The sequence below is a fragment of the Suncus etruscus genome, chromosome 5 (assembly GCF_024139225.1).
Source record: "Suncus etruscus isolate mSunEtr1 chromosome 5, mSunEtr1.pri.cur, whole genome shotgun sequence".
NCBI lineage: Eukaryota > Metazoa > Chordata > Mammalia > Eulipotyphla > Soricidae > Suncus > Suncus etruscus.
Window position 1 is genome coordinate 104,025,451 of NC_064852.1, and position 27,171 is coordinate 104,052,621.

Sequence of the window (27,171 nt, forward strand, 5' to 3'; positions counted from 1 at the left end):
TTTGCAGATGACATGATACTCTAATTAGAAAACTCTAAATCAGGGATCTCAAACTCGCGGCCCGATGCCTGTTTGCGGCCCTCCTTACAACATTTTGTAGCCCTGCCCTAGAGGAATATTTTTTTATTTTGTTTTGTTTTAGTTGTTTGGGTCACACCTCCCAGTGTTCAAGGCTTACTACTGACTTTGCACTCAAGGATCATTCCAACTTTGCCTCCTGCGGTCCCAGGGAAATTGAGTTTAAGACCCCTGTCCTAAAGCCTCTACCAAAAAGCTTCTAGAAACAATAGACTCATATTGCAAGGTGGTAGACAGAAATCAATGGCCTTTTTATACATCAATAATAATAGGGAAGAGATGGACGTCAAGAAGGCAATCCCATTCACATTAATGCCACACAAACTCAAATATCTTGGAGTCAACTTGACCAAAGATGTGAAGGACCTATACAAAAAAAACTATAAAGCCCTGCTCCAAGAAATAAGAGAGGTAACAGAGAAATGGAAACATATACCGTGCTCATGGATTGGCAGGAGTAAGTTCATTAAAATGGCAATACTTCCCAAAGCATTGCACAGATTTAATGTGATCCCTCTAAAGATACCCATTACATTCTTCAAAGAAGTGGATCAAACACTTATGAAGTTTATTTGGAACAATAAACACCCTCAAATAGCTAAAGCACTCCTAGGGAAAAGGAAAATGGGAGGCATTACTTTCCCCAACTTTAAACTGTACTACAAAGCAATAGTTATCAAAACAGCATGGTATTGGAATTAAGACCAACCCTTAGATCAGTGGAATAGGCTTGAGTTCTCAGACAATGTTCCCCAGACATACAGTCACCTAATTTTTGACAAGGAAGCAAGAAATCCTAAGTGTAGCAGGGAAAACCTCTTCAACAGGTGGTGCTGGCAGAACTGGTTAGCCACTTGCAAAAAAGCGAACATAGACCCCCAGTTAACGTCATGTACGAAGGTAAAATCCAAATGGATTAAAGTCCTTGATATCAGACCTGATTCCATACGGTATATAGTACAACACGTCAGTAAAACACTCCATGACATTGAGACTAAAGGCATCTTCAAGGAGGAAACTGCACTTTTCAAACAAGTGGAAGCAGAGATCTACAGATGGGAATACATTAATCTGAGAAGCTTCTGCACCTCAAAAAAAATAGTGCCCAGGATACAAGAGCCACCCACGCTGTGGGAGAAACTATTCACCCAACACTCATCAGATAAAGGGCTAATATCCAAAACACATAGGGCACTGACAGAACTTTACAAGAAAAAACATCTAATCTTATTAAAAATGGGGAGAAGAAATGAACAGACACTTTGATAAAAGAGAAATACAAATGGCCAAAAGGCACATAAAAATGTTCCTCATCACTGATCATCAGGGAGATGCAAATCAAAACAATGATGAGATACCATCTCACAACACAGAGATTGGCACACATCACAAAGAATGAGAACAACTGGTGCTGGCAGTGATATGGAGAGAAAAGAACTCCTATTCACTGCTTATGGAAGTGCCATCTAGTCCAACCTCTATGGAAAGCGTTATGGAGATTCCTCCGAAAACTAGAAATTGAGCTCCCATTTGACTCAGCTATTCCACTCCTAGGGATATATCCTAGGAACACAATAATACAATACAAAAACCCCTTCCTCACACCTATATTTATTGCAGCACTATTCACAACAGCCAGGCTCTGGAAACAACCAAGATGCCCTTCAACAGATGAATGGCTAAAGAAACTGTGGTACATATACACAATGGAATATTATGCAGCCATCAAGAGATGAAATCATGAAGTTTTCCTATACATGGATGTATATGGAGTCTATCATGCTGAGTGTAATAGTCAGACGGAGAGAGAGAGATGCAGAATAGTCTCACTCATCTATGGGTTTTCAGAAAAATAAAAGTCAGAGACAATGAGAGGAGGGTTGGAACTTCCAGCTCACTTATGAAACTCACCACAAAGAGTGGTGAGTGCAATTATAGAAATAACTACACTGAGAACTACCATAATCATGTGAATGAATGAGGGAACTGGAAAGCCTGTCTAGATTACAGGTGGGGATGGGGTGGGATGGAGGGAGATTTGGGACATTGGTGGTGGGAATGTTGCACTGGTGAAGAGGGGTGTTCTTTACATGACTGAAGCCTAATCACAATCATATTTGTAATCAAGGTGTTTAAAGAAAAAAAATAACAAATGTCTAAAAATAATAGTTTGTAAAGAACATAAGAACCGCTCTTCAGGATGAGGTTTGCCACTGGGGGGCTGGAATAAATTTTGGGACATTGGTGGTGAAAAGTGGACACTGATGAAAGGACTGGTATTGAAACACTGTACACCTGAAACTCAACCATGAATAATTTTTAACTTGTAATGTATTGTGATTCATTATCTATGTACATACATGTATGCATATATGTATCTATGTGTCTATGTATTCATATACATAAATACAAATATAAACACAGATATAAAATTTATATTCAAAAATATTCTACTGTTTACAGAGGACAGAAAACTAAGACTCATTCTCAGAGAGGTCAAATCAAAAGGGACCTGCACAACAGGATTGATAATAGATATACATTTATAAACATACTTTAATGTTTTTCTATTTATTGGCATTCTAGGAAACAGGATTTAATCATAATTGTCAGTTTAGGGATCAAAACTAAATCATAATTATAATCAGTAAGTATGCTTAAATTAAGAAATCACAAATGATCTGAAGTCCAATAAATCATAATACCAAGACATTTATACATACTAAAGAAAATATTGAATTATATGTATTAGTTTTTCATAAAAATTTTTTCATTAAAAATGCATATGGGAGAAGTATTTAATAAATAAGAAGGTAAAGAATCAAAGAGAGAGGAGGGAGACATCTCCAAAGGCTGTGCACAGAGTTTGCATGCAGATTTATGTTCGATCCCTGACTGCATGGTTCCCTGAGTTTTCTAGGAGAGACCAATGAGCACCACCCCCAGAGAAGCCTTTGAGTACCACCAGTCTTACTCATAAACCAATGTCAAAATACTATAGAATTCGGTGAGTTTAAAAAAAAATCTTTTTCTCAATTTGTGAGTCCTTTCAGAAGTTTATCGTTTTTTGTGTGATTTCTTAGGACTCTAATTTAATGTGCATACTGGTTTTTATATTTCAAATTCTATAGCAAGAATTCCTAAGGAAAAAAAAACACTCCATATTCAACATAAAACTGGCCCTGTTCCAAGGAACAAAAATAAAAACAGACACAACTAAGATAAAACTAAGTGGCCAAAAAGATAGTATATCAGAAAGGGCATTTTTCTTACACGTGGCTGACTTGGTTTTACTTTCAAGGACCCAATAAGATCCCTCAAGCCTTCCAAAAGTGATCCCAGAGTAAAGATCTAAGAATGAGCCTGTGCACTATTGGATGTGGCCAAAAATTATAAACTACTAGAAAAGTTAATAGAAATTATAATAACACTTAATATAAAAATATGCAAGACTTACGCCTGGCTTTGTGCTCAGGGAGTAATTTTGGTGGTACTTAGGGAACCATATATTGTATTGGGTATTAAAACAGGTTTGAGTGTATGCAGTGCAAGCACCCTAACTTCTGTACTATCGCTCCTATCCCAAGAAATTATAGTTGTTATAATGTAACAAATTAAGTCCTTTTATTTATCTCTTTGATAAGAATAAATGTCTGAAAAAGTGAACTTCTGAATTTCAAATTATATTTGCATTTTTTTTTCTCTGTAGGGTTAACTTAAAAGAGAAATTAGGATGGAGAGATAGCATGGAGGTTAGGTGTTTGCCTTTAATGCAGAAGGTCATTGGTTCAAATCCCGGCATTCCATATGGTCCCCCAAGCCTGCCAGGAGTAACCCGAGTGCTGCTGGGTGTGACCCCCAAAAAATACCAAAGAAAAAGAAAAAAAAGAACTTATGGGCCCGGAGAGATAGCACAGCGGCGTTTGCCTTGCAAGCCGATCCAGGACCTAACGTGGTTGGTTCAAATCCTGGTGTCCCATATGGTCTCCTGTGCCTGCCAGGAGCTATTTCTGAGCAGACAGCCAGGAGTAACCCCTGAGTACCGCCAGGTGTGGCCCAAAGACCAAAAAAAAAAAAAAAAGAAAGGAAGGAAGGAAGGAAGGAAGGAAGGAAGGAAGGAAGGAAGGAAGGAAGGAAGGAAGGAAGGAAGGAAGGAGGAAGGAAGGAAGGAAGGAAAGAAGAAAGAAAGAAAGAAAGAAGAAGAAAGAAAGAAAGAAAGAAAGAAAGAAAGAAAGAAATAAAGAATGAAAGAAAGAAAGAAAGAAAGAAAGAAAGAAAGGGAGAGAAAGAAAGAAAGCGAGAAAGAAAGAAGAAAGAAAGAAAAAAGAAAGAAGAGAAAGAAAGAAAGAAAGAAAAAGAAAGAGAGAGAGAAAGAAAGAAAGAAAGAAAGGGAGAGAAAGAAAGAAAGCGAGAAAGAAAGAAGAAAGAAAAAAAGAGAAAAGAAGAAAGAGAGAAAGAAAGAGAGAGAAAGAGAGAGAGAAAGAAGAGAGAAAGAAAGAAAGAAGAAAAGAAAGAAAAGAAAGAAAGAAAGAAAGAAGAAGAAAAGAGAAGAAAGAAGAGAAAGAGAAAAGAAAGAAGAAGAAAAAAGAAAAAGAAAGAAAAGAAAGAAAGAGAAAAAGAAAGAAAGAAAGAAAGAAAGAAAAAAAAGAGAAAGAAAGAAAGAGAGAAAGAAAGAAGAGAGAAGAAAGAGAGAAAGAAAGAAAGAGGAAAGAAAGAAAGAAGAAGAAAGAAAGAGAAGAAAGAAAAGAAAGAAAGAAAGAAGAAAGAAAGAAAGAAAGAAAGAAGAAAGAAAAGAAGAAAGAAAGAAAGAAAAAGAAAGAAGAAAAGAAAGAAAGAAAGAAAGAAAGAAAGAAAGAAAGAAAGAAATTAAAGTTATACAGTTATTTGTAATGAGCCAGGGAGATGGCTGACAGGACTGGAGAGCAAGTCTGGCACATCAACATCCCAAGTTTGATCCCCAGCAGCAAACAGCACCCCCCCCCAATACAGCAGGTATAATTCTGGTAACCCCAGAGAACTGCATTAGAATCTTCCCACACACAAAAAAAAAAAAACCCTGTATAAATATATAAAACTAACTCAGGGTTTATAAATATTTGCTCAAAAATGCCTTCTTTCATAAAAGTAGTCATGTTAAATTGCAGCTCACAACCTGACTTAAAGTAAAATTAATTAGTTTATTAAAGTTTATGGTTCATGGGACTGTCTGGTTAATACATTTTGTTCAGGAAGCTATAAAAATCAAGATAGAATTCTTATGTGGCCAACAAATAAATCAATATTTAGTGATCATGTATGAAAGACAATAACTTAGAAAAGTAAAATTAATCAAAGAATTTGTCATGTAGTGGTTCTAATATTTTGGAGATTACAAAATGGATGAAAAATGAGTATAACTTCCTATTATCCTGTTGATTTTCTTACCTCCTTACCATTGTGTCAAGGGCTTATAAATCACTTAAGAAGGGACACAGTCCTGACTTTGTTATGTTCTCTTGATTTAACTGCAGAAGATCCAAATGAAATTGTCCCTAGGCAACTAAAAATTAGGAAGCCTCAGGAGAGAAGTCAAGACTGGAGATAAGACTCTTGGTTTGGTTAGCACAGACACTGCCAAGGAGAGAAATGGTTAGACTAGAAAGAGCTGGTGACAGACTTAGATGATGACAAACTTTAAAATCACTGTATCTAAGGAATAAAGTTTTAAAAAAGTATATTAAAATTGTGGATGTCTTGAAGGGGATTTCTATGTCAAGTCAGAAAAATTGAATAGAAAGAGAAAATACAAAGAGTTTATATAGATGAAGGGAACCAGCCATTCAGAACACGTGAGCCAGGAGTTTAAAAAGTGGAGTGGGACTAAGGATATACTCTAAGAACACAAAAATACGATACAAAAATCCCTTCCTCACACTTATATTCAGTGCTGCCCTATTTACCATAGCCAGACTCTAGAAACAACCAAGATACCCTTCGACAGATGAATGGCTAAAGAAACTGTGGTACATATACACAATGGAATATTATGCAGCCATCAGGAGAGATGAAATCATGAAATTTTCCTATACATGATGTACATGGAATCTATTATGCTGAGTGAAATAAGTCAGAGGGAAAGAGATAGACGCAGAATAGTCTCACTCATCCATGGGTTTTAAGAAAATTAAAAGACATTTTTGCAATAATCCTCAGAGACAAAGAGAGGAGGGCTGGAAGGTCCAGTTCACAACATGAAGTTCACCACAAAGAGTGGTGAGTGCAGTTAGAGAAATAACTACATTGAGAACTATCATAACAATGTGAATGAATGAGGGATGTGGAAGGCCTATTTAGAGTACACGTGGGGATGGGTTGGGGAGGAGGAAGATTTGGAACACTGGGAAGATTGCACCGGTGAAGGGGGGTGCTCTTTACATGACTGAAACCCAACTACAATCATATTTATAATCAAGGTATTTAAATAAAGATATTAATATTAAAAAATAAAAATGAAAGGTGGAGTGGGGAAAAAACCTAATAGAGGAAACTTGATGTTTACCTTCTTCTGTAATCACAGAAAATCTACACCAAATCTTGGATTAATCTACATAAACTGACTAGAACTCCCAATGAGCAAAACTTTGATTGAAAGGTATAAATGGACAGTACTCAGAGACTAGAGAGAAAGAGATGCCCTAGCCAAGAAAGATGCCCTTCTATAGGGCTGCAGGCTATATCTAGGTGTGAAACTTTACTCTGGGGAGAAGTGGAAGAGATTTTCTGAAAAATAACCATTACCCAATCCCCCAATTCTATACTATTCTATACCTGGAATAGTAAGAGAAATATTTTAGGGTACTTATCAGGAGTCACTGGCAGATTCCGTCTTGATAGCCTCTGGTTGTCAAGCAGAATTGGTAGGCACCATATTAAAGATTCTAATTCCACTCAGCATAATAGATTCAATATATACATCCATGTATAAGAAATATACATCCATGTATAGGAAAATTTCATGACTTCATCTCTCCTGATGGCTGCATAATATTCCATTGTGTATATGTACCACAGTTTCTTTAGCCATTCATCTGTTGAAGGACATCTTGATTGTTTCCAGAGTCTTGCTATGATAAATAGTGCTGCAATAAATATAGGTGTAAGGAAGGGGTTTTTGTATTGTATTTTTGTGTTCCTAGGTTATTATTGTATTTTTGTGTTCCTAGGGTATCTATTATGCTGAGTGAAATAAGTCATAGAGAGAGAGAAAGACAAAGAATGGTCTCACTCATCTATGGGTTTGAAGAAAAATGAAAGACATTTCTCAACAATTTTCAGAGACAAGAGAGAGAGAGGGCTGGAGGTTACAGCCCACCTCATGAACCTCACCACAAAGAGTGATTAGTTTAGTTAGAGAAATAACTACATTGTAAACTATCCTAACAATGAGACTATATGAGGGAAACAGAAAGCCTGTCTAGAGTACAGGTGGGGACAGGGAGGGGAAGAGGGATATTTGGGACATTGGTGATGGGAATGTTACACTGGTGATGGGGGGGTGTCATCTGATATGACTGAAATCCAACCACAATCATGTTTGTAACCAAGGTGTTTAAATAAAAAATATTAAAAAAAAAGATTCTAATTCCTTTTAAGTATCCTTGAGGGACATCTATACACAGTCTTGAAAAATAACTGGCAAAGCTGTGGGCAGAAATCAAGAGAATTTCTCCTTAGACTCTACCAGACCATATCTAGCTCTTAAGTAACCAAGCTAACCTCACACAAACATAAAACAATCCATAAGTTTCCCAAAGTCTATCTAACCTATTAGCAGGGAGACCAACTGCATAATATGTTTCCTGCCAGTCAGTGTAGGGTCCTCTTGAACTTACCTGTGTATGTTTTCCCCACCATAATCAGGATTTCATACCTATTGCAAACTAGTGTCGGCTGGCACTGCTAACAAAGAATCCATGGATATAGCCCAGGCCCATTTGAATTCAGTGACACAGGGAACAAACATTGGTGACTAGGAATCTTAAGGTTTCCTCCAGGAAACTAGGCTTTCCTATATCACTGGTTCCAGAAATTTGCAACTATAAATAATATCACTGAACATCCAAGCTCCCTGAAGTCAGGGACACAACCAAGAATCAGCTAAAAGCAGCTACATATCCAGCTCCACTTCAATTTCTAATCAACAGTACTATCACCATACATGCCCAGAACATAATTAGCTGTACTGTAGTAAGTAATGACGTGAAGAAAATGAAGAAACCCTTCAAATGCTGAAAAAAAAAAAAAAACAACCCAAAAACAATTTGAATTTTCTTTTAAGATTTTAGTGCCCTGAAATATAATTTAAGTAGTGACCTATAAACTTAAGCCACTTATTCATAAACATCCTGAATTAAATACTACATAACATCCTAAGAAAGAAAAGCTATAATACATCCTGGCAGATGTACTGAGAATAGATCATCTGACTCCAACTTGCATCTCTGAAACTAATCTTGCAAGATTCTACAAGTCATTTCCCTTCTTTGCCTATCAATTTTCTCACTGATAGAATAAGAAGTTTGGATTAGATGATACTTAATGTTCATTGAAATTATAATTCCCATTCCTCTCTTCTCTATTCCTTGTGATTTTTTTTTTTAAATCAAGACATATACACCTTTCAATTCTCGAGACATAGCTGCAAATCTCAGGGCTCCAAGGGGACCATTCTCAACAAAATAGCAGAAATGCTAGAAACTGCCATGACTCACAGAAGTACACTAATAAGCACTGCTGTAAATAACTTCACTGCACTAAACCCCAGATGTCGCCGATAAATATTAGCCAACAAAGCCCAAGAGGGAAAAGGGTCACTCAAGGAGAAGCACTTGTGTCTCAGAAAAGTCCTTGTGTAAATGGTAACAGACACAGCACTGATTTGCATTTTGAATTTGCGAGAGAAAAATAGGTCAGCTTCTTCAAAACAAAATAATTACTTAGATTAAAAATACACGTGCATATATATATATATATATATATATATATGCACACACACACAAACAAAACCCTACATTCATCTCTAACATCTAAACTCAACAATGTAGACAAGCACATGCTGGAATATGAGCCACCTAAAAAGAAATGATAGCATCAAGATGAAAACAGAGGATAATTGCTATCCATCACATTAAGACAAGATAGCACACTAGGGAGATGCATGTTCCCGAAAGTACTGACATTAGTAACAATCACTGGGACCCAGCAGAAAAGTGATTTAATTTTAACTCAATAGCTCAGAGTGAAAGGAGCATAGGTAGTTATGGCGATCAATTTGACTTTCAAATATTAGTCACCCGGTATGCCCATCTTTGAGGCTGCACTTGAGCAGAGCTTCACAAGATGCCTGCCTCTGAGGAGCTTTACTTCTGACCAAGGATTGTCACATCATTTCTAGATGTCACTTGGATTCATCTGGTAAAGCTAAATTTATGTTGCACTATATTACATCCCTCAAAATCTTCTTTTTGTTTTTTGATTTTTGTTTGTTTTGGGACCACACCCAGTGATACTCAAGTGTTACTCCTGGCTATGCACTCAGAAATCGCTCCTGGCTCAGAGGAATATATGGGATGCTGGAGATCGAACCCAGGTTCATCCTGGGAAGCCACATGCAAGGCAAATGCCCTACTATTGTGACATTGCTTCAGCCCCAACATTACTCAAAATCTTAAAAACAAGAAATAAAGTTCAGTGGAAACATCCCTTAACTGATTCTCTGGTGGTGGTGGTGGTGGTGATGTTGGTGGTGGTGGTGGTGGTGGTGGTGGTTGTGATTTCTGAAATTTTAATCATGAACAATGTTGTAAACAGTGGATACCAGTCAATAACAACAACTAAATAATAGACACTACACTCTTCAAAAGCAATTAAAAATCACTTCTTGCTTTTACAAAGTCCATGACTTTTGTTTTGGTAGCAGTCTTACTTGTGGTTACTGACTTTTGTTGTCTTTGTTTTGTTTGTTATGTTTTTGTGTTTGTGTTTGGGCCACCCCTGGAAGTGCTCAGGGATTACTTCTGGCTCTGTGCTCAGAAATCTCTTCTGGCAGGCTCAGGGGACCATATATGAAGCTAGGGATCGAACCCAGGTCTGTCCTGGGTCAGCCATATGCAAGGCAAACGCCCTCCCACTGTTTTATCACTCCGGCCCCATGGCTGACATTTGATTTGCCATCCCAACACACATCCACCACACTTCTCAAAAGCAAAGAGGAAGCTGGAAATCTGTATCTCGGTTTTGTTGCAGTGTGTCATTTTTCTCTTATAGGCCACTATCTACCGTAACTGGTCCTAGAGACTGGCAAGACCAAGCTGCCACAATCCCAGCAGGACATATGTGCATATAAGGAGGTCAAGTGGCACCTACTAGGAAATCACTATTAAAAAGCAGGCATGCATTTGTAAGGAAAAATGAAGTAATTAAATTTGCTTTTTACATGGAAAGACATGGAGAATATCATGCTCAGTGAATGAGTCAAAGGGAAAGGAACTGAATTAGAATGATCTCACTCATCTGCAACACATAAAAAAATAATATGAAAATAAAACCCAGGCACAACAGAAATGAGGGCAAGGAGGACTGGTCCAAGGTAGGTAGCTAGATACAAAGAGGGAGAGGAGGAGCACAGTTATGACAGAGAAAGTATCATTATGACAATGATAGTTGAAAATAATCAATTTGGACAAAAACTGGTTGCTGAAAAGAGGGAAAATGATATGCATAATACCCCATTCATGGTCAGTATTGTAAACACAATGCCTAAAAAATGTGGAAGAAAAGGGTCTGCTATAAAGATGGGCTGAGGGAGGAAAACTGGGGACATTGGTGGCTGGAAGTGTACACTGGTGATGGGAAGGGTACTGTATAACTGAAATACAACCATAAACAACTTTGTATTTGTGTATCTCATAGTGATTGAAATATTTAAGGAAAAAAAAAAGCAGATACAAAGTCTCCATAAAATGGGCAGTTGTGGCCTGGTAGTCTTGGTTAAGGTGTGAGGCCTGGTTAAGGTGTGCTGACAGCACCACCTTAGTCAAATTATTCAAGAGAATAAGGATATAATTCTTGAAATCTAAAATTCTATCAGATGATGTATCCAACATGGACCCTCTATTTTTTCTCACCAAGTTTGTCTCCTGCCTGTGAGATGCACAGACCTCTTTACTGGATGTATGAAACGGTCCTCTGTGGGCCAGCACGGTGGGAGATATAAAAAAAAAAAAGCATCTGAGATGTGAGAATGAGTTTTCTAACGAAATGTTCTTGTGCTGTGCCACTGAAAGATGAAGCCTCAGATCCTCCTTGTCAGTTGCTGCAAGCAGCTCCATTTTAGAGGTGTCTGTTCAATTCTTTAAGCATGCCTGAAAAATCATGGGCTCTTCATAAAGAAGGGAAGCTAATATTTTCCAAGACCATAAATTCTAGCCCATAGTTTAGGCTCACTAGACTATGGAATAATTAGCAATATGAAAAATGGTGGACTATATAACCCAAACATTTAAACCAGCCAGATCACTCCATAGGATCCTTGCATCTTCCTCTGTGACATTCTTGTCACTTGACAAACAACACAGAAGTTAAGTTTTTCTATGAAAACCTCATAAAATTAGCCATGCTTAACATAGTCCTATACTAAGTTCTTCCCTACATGAAGTGAGGGGTGGGTGGGTTAAAGATTGCTGGGCCAGAGTGGTAGTACAGTGGTAGGGCATTTATCTGGGCACGGAGCTAACCCAGGAAGGACGAAAGTTCAATCTAAAGCATCCCATATGGTCCCCCAAGCCAGGTATGATTTCTGAATGCAGAGCCAGGAGTAACACCTGAGCACTAGTGGGTGTGGCCCAAAAACAAACAAAAAAAACTAGATTGCCACTAATAGTGGGGGAGTACAATTAGGGCAGAGAAAGGACCACCAAGACAAAGATAGTTAAAAGTGACCACTCTGGACAAAAACTGGCTGCTAAAAAAAGATAAAGTGATATGCATGATACCCCTTCAGTAATAATATTGCAAAGCATAGTGTCTTAAAGGGAAAAAAGAAAAAAGGAAGAGAAATCTGCCTCAAACACAGACACAGACAGGGAGAACGGTGGGAGATGGCAGAGAAACTGAGAACATTGGTGGCAGGAAATATATACTGGTGAATGGGGGTGTTGTACATTTTTATTTCTGAAATTCAATCAAGAACAACTTTGTTATGTATATGACAGTGATGAAATTAAATTATATTTTTATTTATATAAGAAAGAAAGTACGATGCTTTCATAAGTAGAGCAGGTAACAATGAATAAGAAGTGTGAGATGTGGTGGACAGAATCAAACTAGAAAGACCACTGATCTCAAAGCGCCGATGCTCAACTCCACCTGGTATACATTTAGACTTATTTCCAGATTTTTAAAAATTTGTCAAGGGAAGTGGAAAATCATGAGCTTTTAGCTGAAATATTTTAAGGTTTTTCACTGCTGAAGATTTAAAATTTAAGTTTGTGTGGGCAAACAAAACTGCTAGTGGACTCAATATAGCTACAGGCAGCCAAACCAAAAGCTCTACTGAAATAATTATTCTCTAATCCAACTTGCCAAAATTTGTTGAGGATGTTATTAAAACCTCAATGGTATTTAGCTTATATCACATTTACTATGTGTCAGAATAGTTTTAAATACTTTACTTACAAAGCTCCAGAGAGAGAGAAAAAAAAAACAGTAAACAGTACGTAAGAAGATACAGTAAATCCTCAAATAATGCTTTGTTACATTGGGGGCAGGGATAATTACAGCTGATGTTCAACAAAATTACCTTATTTGAGGTCATGTTCACTTAGAAGCTCCTTCATTTAAGAGTTCAGTTTCTAAGAGCCCATGAGTCACATGAGAACTCCAGTACTCTAATATCCTTGTTGAACAGATGAAGACACTAAGGCAGAAAGGACAGAAAACTAGCCCAAGGTGAGAAAACTAGTGAGTGACAGACAAAGCCATGATGATGCCTCAGGATCTGTGCTCTTTACTATACTATCTGAAAACATCAAAACTGAGAAATCACATTTCTTGTATAAAAAAACATTCAGGGGAGGGGCCAAAGCAGTGGTGCAAGCCATAAGGCCTCTGCCTTGTGTGTGCTAGACTACGACGGACTGCAGTTTGATCTCCCAGAGTCCCATATGGTCCCCCAAGACAAGAGTGATTTCTGAGTGCATAGCCAGAAAGTAACCCCTGAGCCTCACAGGCTGTGACTCAAAAAAACAACAACAAAAAAAACCATTCGGGGTCTGAAACAATAGTACAGTGGGTGAGGTACTTGCTGTGCATGTGGCCAATTCAGGTTTGATCCCTGAGTCTGCTAGAGTTATCCCAGGGTGTACAGCCAGGAATGAGCCCTGAGAACATCTTGTACCTTCCACCCTTCTGTTTGGTGACACTCTGGCCACCTCGTGACTACCTCTCTGAAATGACTCTGATATATGTGTGTTGTAGGGTTTGACCTTGTCTATGTAATACAAGATTTAATAAAAAAGGTCAATACTAGGATCCCTCCCCTAAATCAGATTTTACAATGTGCATATAAAACATGAACACTCAGAAGCTAGATTGCTTAGCTATATGAAGTTTAATGATCTGATGACATTAGCATTGTTGGTGGCCTCTGGCCAAACAAATCTGTTAGACTTGGCTTCAGTCTTATAGGCTAAATAGCTAAATATCAGTTCAACATATTTCTGGCACTCACAGACTTGTGTGCAATTAATAATCACTAGAACATATACATTGTTTGTATGATTGTGGAATTATTAGGAACAAAGAGACATGTTCTTTGGGTTAGCTGCTACTATATATTTATTTTTCAACTCAAAGCAGGTATACTAGATGCAACTTAACATACCTTTAAGAATTTCCAAATTTGGAGCCGAAGAGATAGTACAGCGGTGTTTGCCTTGCAAGCAGCTGACCCAGGACCTAAGGTGGTTGGTTCGAATCCCCAGCGTACCATATGGTCCCCTGCCAGGGGCTATTTCTGAGCAGATAGCTGGGAGTAACCCCTGAGCGCTACTGGGTGTGGCCCAAAAACCAGAAAAAAAAAAAGAATTTCCTAATTTGTTTCATATATTCAAAGTATCAGGAAGTAAAAGATAAAATGCATATTGTTTAAATAGTCAAGGATTGTTTAAATAATCAATACATGGATTGCCTGTAACCAATCCATGTTCGATCCCACACACTCCATGTGGTCCTCCAATCCCTGGCAAGAGAGACTAATGATCAAAGTCAGGAGTAAGATTTAAGCACTGCAGGGTGTGGCAAAAAAATCCAAGTAACTGTTACTACTATGATGTGCCTGGCATGACTGTGAACCTTAGTGATAGATTACACACTGCAACAGGTCACTGCACTCTGGCGGATGATAAAGCACTGAACACCAGGAAAAGATTCATTACTTTAGCAAATGATGACGTGGCTAGAGGCATGGCAAGAATATTACAATTTATAGGACCAGGGATTTTGGTGAGAAAGTAATTAAGAATAGCCATCTAAGCTAGAACAAAGATCTGGAGGAAATCAAGGGTCATGTCTTGTGCATCCTGGAGAAGGGAGCATTCAGACAGAGAAGGCCAGTGGGAGGGCCAATCTGATGTAGCAGATACCTGGTTAGAGCTTTGAGCAGGCTGAGCATGTGAGAACAGACCAGCCAACATCTGAGAATATGTCCAGGAGATGGATCATGCAGGGCACTGAATGACTTAACTTTTGAATTTAAATGAGTGTTATTGGAGGAGTCTGGGCAGGTAAACAGCATGATCTAACTCATATATCATTTTAGCTGTGAAATTGAGAATCATGTATCCCAATTTTTATTTTGAAATTAAAATTTTATTTTAATGCCTTAAAAAAGAAAATAAAAATACAGAGGGAAAGCAACAAAATTAAGCTTGATTTTGAGAAATTTAAAAAACCATTTTTGAGTTTAGCCTGAATTCTTCATTTATGGGGTACTTTTAATAACAATCAACCATGGTGGTGAATCCAAGAACTGCAGTCCTTGGGGCTGCATGCAGTTCGGATGAGACTAAAAAACAAAAAAGCTCAATGAGTGTATGGGGGGAAAGAGGTGATGAAATGCCACCAAATGGCATCAACACTATTCTGTAGTAAGCATATTCTTTTCTCTTTTCTTTATTCTTTTTTGGGGGGTTGGGCCATACCTAATAATGCCTAGGGGTTATCCTTGGCTCTTGAGCTCAGGAATTACTCTTAGTAGTGTTCAGGGGATCATATGGGAAGCCAGGGATTGTATCTGGTTGGATTCATGCAAGGCAAACTCTCTCCACACTGTACTAGCACACTTTAGCTTCTGTTTTAGGCATGTTGATGAAAATTTATTTTGCTTCTTACTTCAACTTACTCCTGACTTCAACTGAAGGAACATATTTTTAGGACAGCAAATATACAATATAATTACCAGAAAAGCCAGCAATTCTAGAAACTATCATGACTGTACAATGCCAATTTCTGAAAGTCTACTTTGAAAAAATTTAAATGCCTATTTAGAAATAGGCATCCTTATTTATAGTTAACTTATTATTATATTATATACATTCAATCTTAGAATTTGATATTTAGTTGATGCTAAATAATATCTAATAAACATATTGTACTTGGTCAAAACTCACATTTGGTTTGTTATGAATTGAGTGTTGTCATCCTCTACCCCCTGTCAAATTATTTTGCTGAAGCCCTTGCCCCTAATGTCATGAATGCTCTGAGAGAATAATAATTCAATAATATTCAATAATTCAAAGAATAATTCAATTCATAAATAATCATAAGGGCAGGGCCCTATGATGGGATTCATGTCTTTTCATGAGGAAAAGGAGAGTCCAGAGCTCAATCTCTCTCCATTATGTGATAACAGAGTCAGAAGAGAACCATCTGCAGACCACACACAGAGCAGAATTCTCAACAGGAACAAAAGTGCCTGTCACCTAAATGGAGACATTTTCAGCTTACAAAAACTACATGGGACACAAGTTTACAGTTTGAGTCATGGAGCTGATGGCACTTTATATATCAACTGACTGAGACAGTATGTAATGTTTGTGTGGCAAACAAATAAAAAACACGTCTAATTCATACAAGATTGAGAGTATTTAATTGTATTTGATTGTATAAAATCTAGTTTTTAATTGTACATGGTTAATTATTTAAGAGTGAAGATGCTATTTTATAATTCTGTCAAGTTTTTATTTGGGGGATTGGGGCAAAATCACTGGAGTAAGCTGATGGTCAAATGGGATGGTCTAATGGGACTTTTCTATATGAAGTCTCGGCCAACTCTTGAAGTAGCAGAGATTTGGAGTCCTTACTGGGAGTCTTAGTGAAACTTACTGTGTACTGAAAAAATTGTAGGGGGCTATGTTTATGACAACTGAACCTTTGAGGATGAAGACTAAAGAGGAATCCTTTGCTTACACTCTGGAATTCATCAGTCCTGGAGAATATTTCCCTGACATCATAAGACCATAAATTGTCAATGATTACAGGTTTTATCAATATTTATCTTTCAGCTCAGATATGGACCTGCTAATGAAGAAGTAACTATAGTGCAAAAGAAACTCAGTGGCAACAAAGAAACTCTGTCTCTTGTCATAATCAAGTAAGTCTTTCAAAAAAGTTTTCATGATTATGTGTTAAGTCACTATAGCAGACACTGGGGTTGTATCAGTGAACAGACATGGTCTCTATTACAGAGAGTTCAGATTCTATTGGAAAGATAACAGAGGATGGTTTCAGACAAGAAGAATCTTTGTGAAGGACAGATTAAAGTCAGAGAGACTGGGGATCTAAACTAGGATGGCCATGTCTCTCTGGAGAGGTGCACGTGAACAGGACTTTAAAAAAAAGAAAAGAAGAAACAGCAGTATAAAAAAGAAAGAAACAATAAAATGAGAAAAGAAAGTAAAACAGAGGCAAAAAAAGATGGCAAGCATCCAGGCTCTCAATAGAATTACCTTGGATATTCAAGAAACAAAAAAGTTTTGAAGTTCAGGCCACCAAAGGAGAGTCTGGAGAGAGCTACAGTTAGTAAGGCTAAAAGGACTGAAGTGTTTTACTTTATCAGAATTGAAAATCTGGATGTTTACTTGAGTGTCATTAAGAATTAAGAATTAAGAATGCTAGTTGGATAAGTGGCACTTTTGATTCAAAACTATAATAACAGATGGTAGGAGAGGAAGAGTAGATCTGGGGAGGAAGAAATGGCACAAGTGCCCATGTGATGTCAGTAGAGGTAGAACATTTTTGGGTTTCAGAATAAATAATCTGTGGGGGTCTGAGGGTAGAATTAACCTGGTGTTTATAATAACCCTTGTACAAACAGCAGACTTCTATGCCATATTTTATCTTTATATAATAATCTATTTTTACCAACTCATCATTATGAAATCTCCATGTATAAAGATGATGAGATAGTTGAAAATATTATTTATGAACTGGAGCGATAGCACAATGGGTAGAGCATTTGCCTTGTATACAGACAACTCAAGTTTTATCCTTGTCAACCCTGAGCCTGCCAGGAGTAACTTCTGAGTGCAAAGCCAAGGGTAACCCCTGAGCACTGACAGGTATGGCCCAAAATCCAAAAAAGAAAAGAAAAATAAAAGATCATTTACAACATCCCCAAAATTTACAACCATAAACTGTTGACAATTTATATCCAGGTAGAACATAAGCAATATGCATTTGACACAGGAGTGTATGGTATACTTCACAGTGAGTGGAGGCACTTTAACCAGACAGTTCTCCTAACACTGGTGTGCAGCTGAGGCTGAAGTGCACCTCAGCTCTGCTGACACACATCCAAGAAGGATGGTATAGTGAAGAAATTCAGAGAATGCATCTAAACCACAGGTTTTCTGCTTATATCAATGCATCCACTATGCAGTCCTATTTATTCTATCTCTGTACAGTGAATGCTTGCAAATAAAACCCTGTTTTATTTATCTGAAGGGGCTGAGGCACACCAGCTCTCTGCTCAAGGATCAACTCCTGATGGTAGTACTTGGGAGATCATATGTGATACTGGGGATTGAACTTCATGCAAAGCAAGTACCTTACCTCATTACTATTCTTTATGGCCTCACCATCCCTGAAATTAGTTTGAGTCCAAGTAAGCAATGTTCAACAACAAGAAAAAGAAATGGAAACAAAACTTAGATTAAGATGAAAAGCTAAATATACATTTTATCAAGAAAATCATAAAGCAGGAAAGCATGTGTGTGTTAAACTATAATGGTCTCAACTAGGAAACGTCATTAACCCTCCAGATCTAGATGGAACCAGATTCAGACCTAGATTTTGCCTATTATTCTTTGTGATTCAAGTATATATGCTTCTTCGGTTCTAATTAGTTGAGTTGATTAGGGCTCTTCAACACTAGTAAGATTTTCCATTGTCACTCATCAAGTACTAGGAAGTCTATCACAACTATAGAATGAGATCACTGCTGTCATGTGTCATATCTATGTTTCTTTCACAGGTACATATTGCATATAGTTGCCTTTATAGAGATGCATACAATCCTAAAATATCTAAGATCAGTTATAACTATAGTGGGTACCAGGGTGTGAAGATTTATATATTGACCTGCAGAGTTTCCAACTTGAAGGCAGAGGGGCATCTGGGCATAGTGTTGCCAGACAACTTAACCTCAGAATGCAAACATTCTTTTTTTTTCAAGTACTAAGGAATTTGTTTTTTTTTATTTCATGTATTCATTAATGTATTTATTTAGGCAACATGATTACAATCATGTTTGTACTTAGGTTTCGATCATAAAAATGTATACCTCCCTTTACCACCTTCCCACCACCAATGTCCCCCAAGCCCCCTGCCTGTCTTCAAGACAGTCATTCTATTTTTCTCACTCACTACCATTGTTGCGATAGTTGTTCTCTTAGTGAACTCACCACTCTTTGTGGTCAGCTTTATATGCTCCACATCACTAATGATCAGGGAGATGCAAATCAAAAAACCAATGAGGTACCATCTCACACCACAGAGACTGGCGCACATCATAAAGACTAAGAACAATCAGTGCGAGGGGATGTAGGAAGAAAGGAACTCATTCGCTGCTGGTGTGAATGCAGACTGGTACAGCCTTTCTGGAAAACAATATGAAGATTCCTCAAAATACTGGAAATTGAGCTCCCATATGATCCAGCTATACTACCCCCAGGGATATACCCTAATAACACAAAAACACAATACAAAAATACCCTCTGCACACCTATGTTCATTGCATCTCTATTTAAAACAGCCAGAAATTGGAAACAACCCAGATGCCCTTCAACAAATAAGTGGCTAAAGAAACTGTGGTACATATGCACAATGGGGTACTACGCAGTTGACAGGAAAAATGAAGTCATGAAATTTTCCTATACGTGGATGAAGATGGAAACTATTATGCTTAGTGAAATAAGTCAGAGGAAGAGAGATAGACACAGAATAGACTAACTCATAATCTATGGGATTTAAGAAAAATAAAACATAGTATGATAATATATCTAGAGACAATAGAAATAATTTTGAAAGAACTCAAACATTCTTTCTTCCTAATTTTTTGTGTCAAAACTTTCTGAAATGGTAACAGGTTTCTGATCTGCTCACTATAAAGAGGTTCCACCTTCCCTAAATGATACATTCCATTTTTCACCCTCAAGTGACACAAAGAACAATGCGAGTAGCTAGAAAAGCAGCAACAACAACAATGTCTCCAAGCATTTACCTCACAAGGATTTGTCAGTACAAAATAATGTGGCTGTGTGCTAGAAGATCAAGCTATATTCTTCTACTTCTAGCCTTAGGATCTTCAAAAAACCATGTATTCTAATCTGAATTCCCTTACTTGAAAATAGATTCAGTGGTGAGATCCTCCCTAGGGTCCCTTCTCTGTTGACAGTACCACAAATATATAGCTCAAACAAATCCTAGTAAGAAATGTTTACCTTTTCAAATAAAAACTTATTCTAGTTTCTTCTAAAATATTTCCAAGTGCCCTATGCAGAATGCATTAGTGTCCTGGAACTCACAAAGCATGAAGTCATTCTGGCTCATCTTTCTTGTTCTGAGCCCTCTGAAAACTCTTAAGTGTGTGCTCATTATGTTTGCCATGCATTGTGTCCCTTCATACCACTGGTGACATTATATTCGGTTGACAGTTGCTTTTGGAAACACTCTTGCTCCCTGGGCCAAGAATACAGATAGCCAAAAAATTAGATCATTCAATCCCCAAATTGCCATAGACCTTCTCAGAGGCAGCTGAGCAGTGTAACTTGATCAAGGTTAAGTACAATCCACCCTTTATGATATCACTCATGTAAATATTCTTTTTTTGCCTTTTTTTTATCCAGATGAATACTTTTTTGCTCACTGTCACAAATCTCCATCAAGTGTTCTCCAGTTAATTATTATTTGTCCACCTTTGACTTATCCAAAGCACAAGGCTTTCTCCTCCTCCTGTCTTCAGCACAAGTTCCAGGCCAGCTCCCTTAACTCTGTGCCAAAGAAATACAAACTAAATCTAATATTAGCCTAATGAGAAAAAGCTATCTTCTGCCAAAGATTCACACAATGCATCCCACAGCCAAATGCAGGCAATTATTCACTGTTTTAGATGTTGGCACTGATCTTTCCTTATATAATACAGTGATTAGGTTATTGGGATTTTCTCTGAGGAATAAAGAATTCTGGGGACATTTAAATCTTTTCCTTCAGTCAATTGGCTAGATTAACAGTATAACATCATATTTTATCTTCAAATAAATAAATTATTTAATATTTGGGGGGCTAGGGCTTGGCTTCTACTCAGCATTGCTTCAGAGCTGATTACACCTGATTCTTTATTTACTCCTGGCAGTGCTCAGGGAACTATATGGAATGCCAGGAATCACACTTGGGTTGGCCACATGCAAGGCAAGTCATTTCTCCAAAACAGTGATGGAAATTTTATAAACTATATATATATATATATATAATATATAATATATATATATATATATATATAAATGACATTCCTAGAGTGACAAAATCTCCTGATTATCATCCTTATCATTTTACAGATTCTAGCAGTGCAGCAATGTTGGCAGGGAAAAATAAGAACCTGTCTTATCAAACCATCATTTTACATGCATGAAAGCACAGAAAGGAAGATGCTTTGTGCACACCTGGAAAAGGACACCTTGTCAAGAGTTTCTAACTTCCCAAAGTCACAGGCTTAGGTCACTTATTAGAATCCATCTCAGAATTACAACATGGAGGACAGGACACACTTCTTGCACAGAAACTAAAAATTTTCCCATAAAAAGAGTTTCCAAGGAAACTCAAATTCCAAACATCAGGATTTTTAGGAATGTCACTTTCAGCAGAATATTTATTCAGATAAATATGTTTTTCAGTTATTTCTCCTAATTACTAAAGCATATGTCACTAAAGACCCAAAGTGAGGGCCAGGAACTGTTTTCTTTTTCTTATTTTCTCATGCCCTGAGAACTTCAATATTTTCCCACACATCTGAGCTATGCTGTCCAATCAAACTCTCTGTGTTATTTGCCTAAGTGCTCCCAAATATTAGCTTCTAGACACATAAGGCAACTGAACCATTGAAATTCTTCTTGTATGCCCAGGGAAACATTTTGTTTCATTTGATTCTACATGAATAGACACCTATGGACAGTGACCACCATTCTGGACAGCATAGAAGAAAATAAATTCATACTCACTACCGTGCTCTAGGATTCCTTGCCCATGCAAATGGGCCTCAATCTGCTGTTGTAATCTATTTCCATAACACAAACATCAAGAGACAGCAGCAGAGCACACCTGGGCATGCCTGATGCCACACCTCAATTTCAGGTGCTTTAAGTCATTGTCTGGGCACCTCCAAGCCTTATAGCTGCATCATTAAATCCTACCAATGTTCCACAGGTGGATCAAGTTCTATGTTTGCTATGGCATGCTTTCCTGAAGGTCTATACTAGTGCATTGTGAGGATAGTTCATTAGCCTCCAGCCTGAATGTCTCCGGGTAAAGGACCTAAGTTACTTATAGACCTCTTAACTGGGAGACTATGTAGATACACCTGGTCTGCATAAACTATGAAGTGCTTGCAGGTTTATATTACTAAAAAGACAATAAGATAGTAGAAAATAGGGCACACCTTGTGGCAAGGATATCCATTCTCACCTTGGCTCTCACCAGTGGCAGTTAGATATGCCCCTCTGTGCATTAAAGGAACAAATGAAGCTACATGCATTTGTGACTTTTGGTTCATCCACCGAGACTGAAAATGCTGAGCCTATTAGCTTCACATTTGGGGAGAAAGTAAGATACAAATGATTGTAATTTCTTCATCTTGAACTTGTAACTGCCTACTACTAGTTTACCTATATACTCTTTGGCAAGTGCACATGTTCATGGACATTTAGAGTTACCCTGCCTGGTAAGCCAGCCACATTGCAACTGAATTCATTTTAATTGCTTGAATGATGTCTAAAAGTAGCCTTAAAAATAAACTTGGATCTCTATTGGCTCCTCTCTTGTCAACTAAAAATTAAGCAACACAGAAAAATCTCCTTTCTAGAATTAAAATCCTAGTTTAAGGAATCAGGGCCAACAGTTCCAAAGAATACCTTCTGAGAAAACTGAAACGATGATTTTTTGGGTCCATACAGACATATTAATATAACATGTAGATCTGTATATAATACTTCTAATTATATATCTATATATTATTCATATGATTATTATATTTTATAAAATAGAAATATGCTTACTTTATTTAAATTTTAACAAGGTAACATTGGGTTTCAAGACTATATTTCTATGGTCTAGGGATAGTGCTACCTACCAAACTCTACCCAACAAAGTACTAATATCCTAGCAACCCTGCATCACAGTCCATCAAATTCTCTCAGTTCTCTTCACATGCCTCAATTACCCTCAATTCTGTGACTGAATCTAATGGTTCATACTTTCCCAGTGGACAGTATTTCTTTCCTTTGTTTCTTTATATACCTCCTACTGGTGAAATCATCCAATATTTGTCCTTCTGACTAATTCATTTAGCATGACTCCTTCAGTTTCATCCAAAGAACATTTGATCTTTTCTAATGGCTAAGTAACATCCCATTGTGTGCATATACCACATTTCCTTTACCAACTCACCAGCCATTGAACTTTTGCAGTGTTTTCCCTCATTTACAATTGTATATAGGGTGCACATGTGTTCACTGCAGTGAAAGCTTTTCAAATATCTTGATTTCTTTGAATAGATACTAAGGAATCTTAGTATCAGGGCATGCTCATAAGGAAGATCCATTTTAATTTTTCATTAAATTGCCATAATATTTTCCATAGAGGCTGAATCACTTTACATTTCCATAAACAGTTAATGGGTTTTCCATTGCTCCACTTCACCACTGACACTAGTATATTTTCTGGCTTTTTTGACATTGGCCATTTTCTCTGGTGCAAGGTGGCTTCCCAACTGTGATTCTGTATATTACACACTATAGAAACAGACCAAATTTCAGTGTCCAGATGTTACATTAAGTTCTTATAACAAAGCCACCTCAGGCTCCAAAAATTTAAAAGGTACTAAAATAATTTAATTAAAACTAATTTAAAATAGGCTAAATTTGACGAGAATAAAGAAAAATCTCTAGGTGTCAAGAAAACTATGGCAGCGAGGAATTATGAACTTCAGAACACTTGCTGGAGAACTGACTGGGAGGAATTGGTTTAAAAGTCCAGCAGGGTCAGAATCAAAGAACCCAAGTCCACAGACATAAAAGAAGTTGGACCCATGTTCCCTGTGTGAAGCCTAAAAACTGAGGAGTACATATGGAAGGGACCTTGGTTTGTATAACCAATCAATCAGCAACAAAGAGTAGAATGTCAAGCTGAAGCATAATGTAACACCTGGTTATGGCTTATACTCCCCCAAAATATTCACAAAGGAATAAATACCACATAAACAGCCAAATAAATACCACATAAATGGCCTCTACAATTCCAGCCACATGTAGCAAATAGCTTCTATGATAACTTATTCCTTTGGCAAATCAAATTTCTCTAAAGAGAGATGACTAGGGGCCAAAAAGATGGTAAGTATAGTGGATAGGGTACTTGCCTCCCATTAAGTCAACCCAAGTTTGATCCCTGGCACCACATATAATCCCCAGGAGAGCAAAAATCAGGAATTAAGATCTGAGCACCTTTGGGTGTGGCCCCCAAACCAAAGCAAAACAGAAAATGGTAAACAAACTCTCTTCCATCTCTCACACTCATAAAATAAATTCTATTCTGTTTCAATTCCACTACATAAATATATACTCTTTTTAGCCAAGTTCTAAGGATTAAAAAAATGGCTGTTTCCTACATTTTAATGAAAACTATTATCGTAATCATTCTCCTCAACTCTTTTTGCACAGCTGGATTATTATTTCCATATGCTTAGTTCCTGGAAAGGAATTTGGGGGTTCCAAAGTTTCACACATTTGAAATCTGATAACTGGACCAGAGTGCTAGCTCAACAGACTGAAGCATATGCCTTGCATGAGGAGGCCAAGCTGTAGTTCCTAATATTGGATAGTCCCTTGAGCAAAGTCAGATGTATCCCCACACAAAAAATTAGTAATTACGATTTGTTAACTAGTATGAAACTCTCTAGAAAACTATACCAATTAATATCACTGAGTGGTTTTAAGTTCATGCATTGATAGACAAGAGGATTGCTTTGTTTTTTTTTTTTAAGGTAAGTTTACAATAGGTCTATTTAATAGAAATTTAATTATTTAACCAAGAAAAAGAGTGATTCACAACTTCACTGATCCTCTAAATCAGGGGTCTCAAACTCAATTTACCTGGGGACCGCAGGAGGCAAAGTCGGGGTGAGGCAGGGCTACATAAGGAATTTCACTTACCAAATATTCACAATAAAAAATCGCATTAGTAAGAAAAAAAAAAAAAACGCAAAAAACCTCATTAAACATTTGCATACCCCGAACGGAACTGCTCGGGTATCCAAATGTTTAATGTGATTTATTTTTACTAATTTGATTTTTATTACGATTATTAGGTAAGCAAATAATCGCGAATAATGCGATATTTGAAGGCCGGCCGCGGGCCACAAAATGTTGTACAGAGGCCGCAAACGACCCAAGGGCCGAGAGTTTGAGATGCCTGTTCTAAATAAAATAAAGTGAACATTTCAGTGTGTCTATACCTGCACAAATATATTAAAATTGTCTGTAATACATATAAAATCAGGGTATGTAACATTGTGCATTTGCAATAATCAAACTATATCACCTTTTACTGTATTTTTCCCATGCCCAACAAGCACCTTGCAAATAACTTTTGTCCAAGTTTTATTGAAGTTCAATATCCTTCTTTCAAAAATGTAATGCCAACATAAAAAGACTCAACATTCACTTCAATTCAATACATTTGTTATGGAAATTTCACTTAGATGAACTGGATAAACTAAATGAATTTTGTTTCCAATATGTGGTTTCTATCTAAAAAATGGTTCATATTTACCTTAAATTTTTTTTGCAGCTAATTCTAATAAAGTGACCTAAAGGCAATGTCTAGTGCTACTGACATTAAAAAAATAATCATGACTTAATTGCAATAGCACATATTTCAACAAATGCAGAAATGGTCAAATCCATTTGAAGCTCTTTAAACTATTTATTATCGAGCATTCTTTTGAAAAATATCTTACCCAGAGTTTCTTCCCAATTGAAAATGACCCTTAGGACACCCCCCACACACACACACTTCTTCAAGATCATGTATGACTTCACAGATAAGATTTTCATCTTAATAAAAGACTAAATCATTTTCAACTTCACTCAAAAAGTAAACTTTAATAACCATGCAGACTTTGAGGTTCAATTTCATAAAATTTCTGCAGTATCTTCCCAATAATATATATGCACATATATATTACATGTATAAAATTATCATTTTTAATTTCACACAAATAAAGAAGTTAAAAGCATGCCAATTATTTATTATTGTGCATAAAGTAAAAAATGAGAATTATTTTAGAAATCATTGGATGGGTTTGGAGGGAAGTAGAGTTTTTGTGTGACAACAAAATGACCTTTCAGTTTAAGATTTTTCTTAGGTAATTGCAACATTTGCTTTACTATATTATTTCAACTAAATAAAAATTTGAAAGAAAAAGTCTTTACAGGGAATGTACATGGGAAAAATAAATGCAATATGCCAAATGCCAGTTCATTCAATTTCCAAAAGAGAAACTGATATAAATAACTTGAAATTTTTATCATCAACATGAACATGCTCACTGATTGCATTCCAAACTTCACAAAAGCCAGTTTCATAGTGCTGAGCCTTATGAAGAATTTTTCCTTATTAACCAGTGGATTAACTTTTATTTTTAGTTCACCAATATGCCTATGGTAGTACTTACTTTTAGAGACTGAAAAATAACAAGAAATTATGTAGTAAAAATATTCACGCATTGTTTGTTTCTTTGTTATTGCTGTGCCTTGTCAGAAGGGGGTACTAAGAATCAAATTCAGATTTTCATACATGCAAACCATGCATGTATGAAAACACTGAATTAATACTTCCACTAGCATGGTATGACTCATCATCTCAATCTGCTAAGGCACAAAGTTTTTATGATACCCACTGCATGGTATGATAATCTGAGGCTCAGAAAGTCACATGACTTAATCGACATCATAAACCCAGTCTGGGTCAAGCATCCCAGTCTGGAAATGTAATTTTCAGCTTTAAGTTCAAGGCATTTTTCTCAATCATTCATACTATGTCACCTGGAGCCTTAATTTCTGAAACCCAGTTTAAATTCCACTCCACAGGGATGCAATCAACATTTACTACCTATTATCAATAAGTGGTGTTCTTTTAACTAAAGATTGAGTAGCAATTAGTGAAAGCATCACTTACTTGTAACTGGACAACAAGATAATCAATGCCACAACTTCAACATCACCTTAA

The 27,171-nt window shown here is 37.0% G+C and overlaps 1 protein-coding gene across 3 annotated transcripts in view; it reads right to left on the reverse strand.

Annotated features, from left to right (window-relative positions):
• SAMD12 (sterile alpha motif domain containing 12) overlaps nucleotides 1-27,171 on the reverse strand; it is an 838,974-nt gene that overhangs the window by 715,553 nt on the left and 96,250 nt on the right. The window lies entirely within an intron of this gene.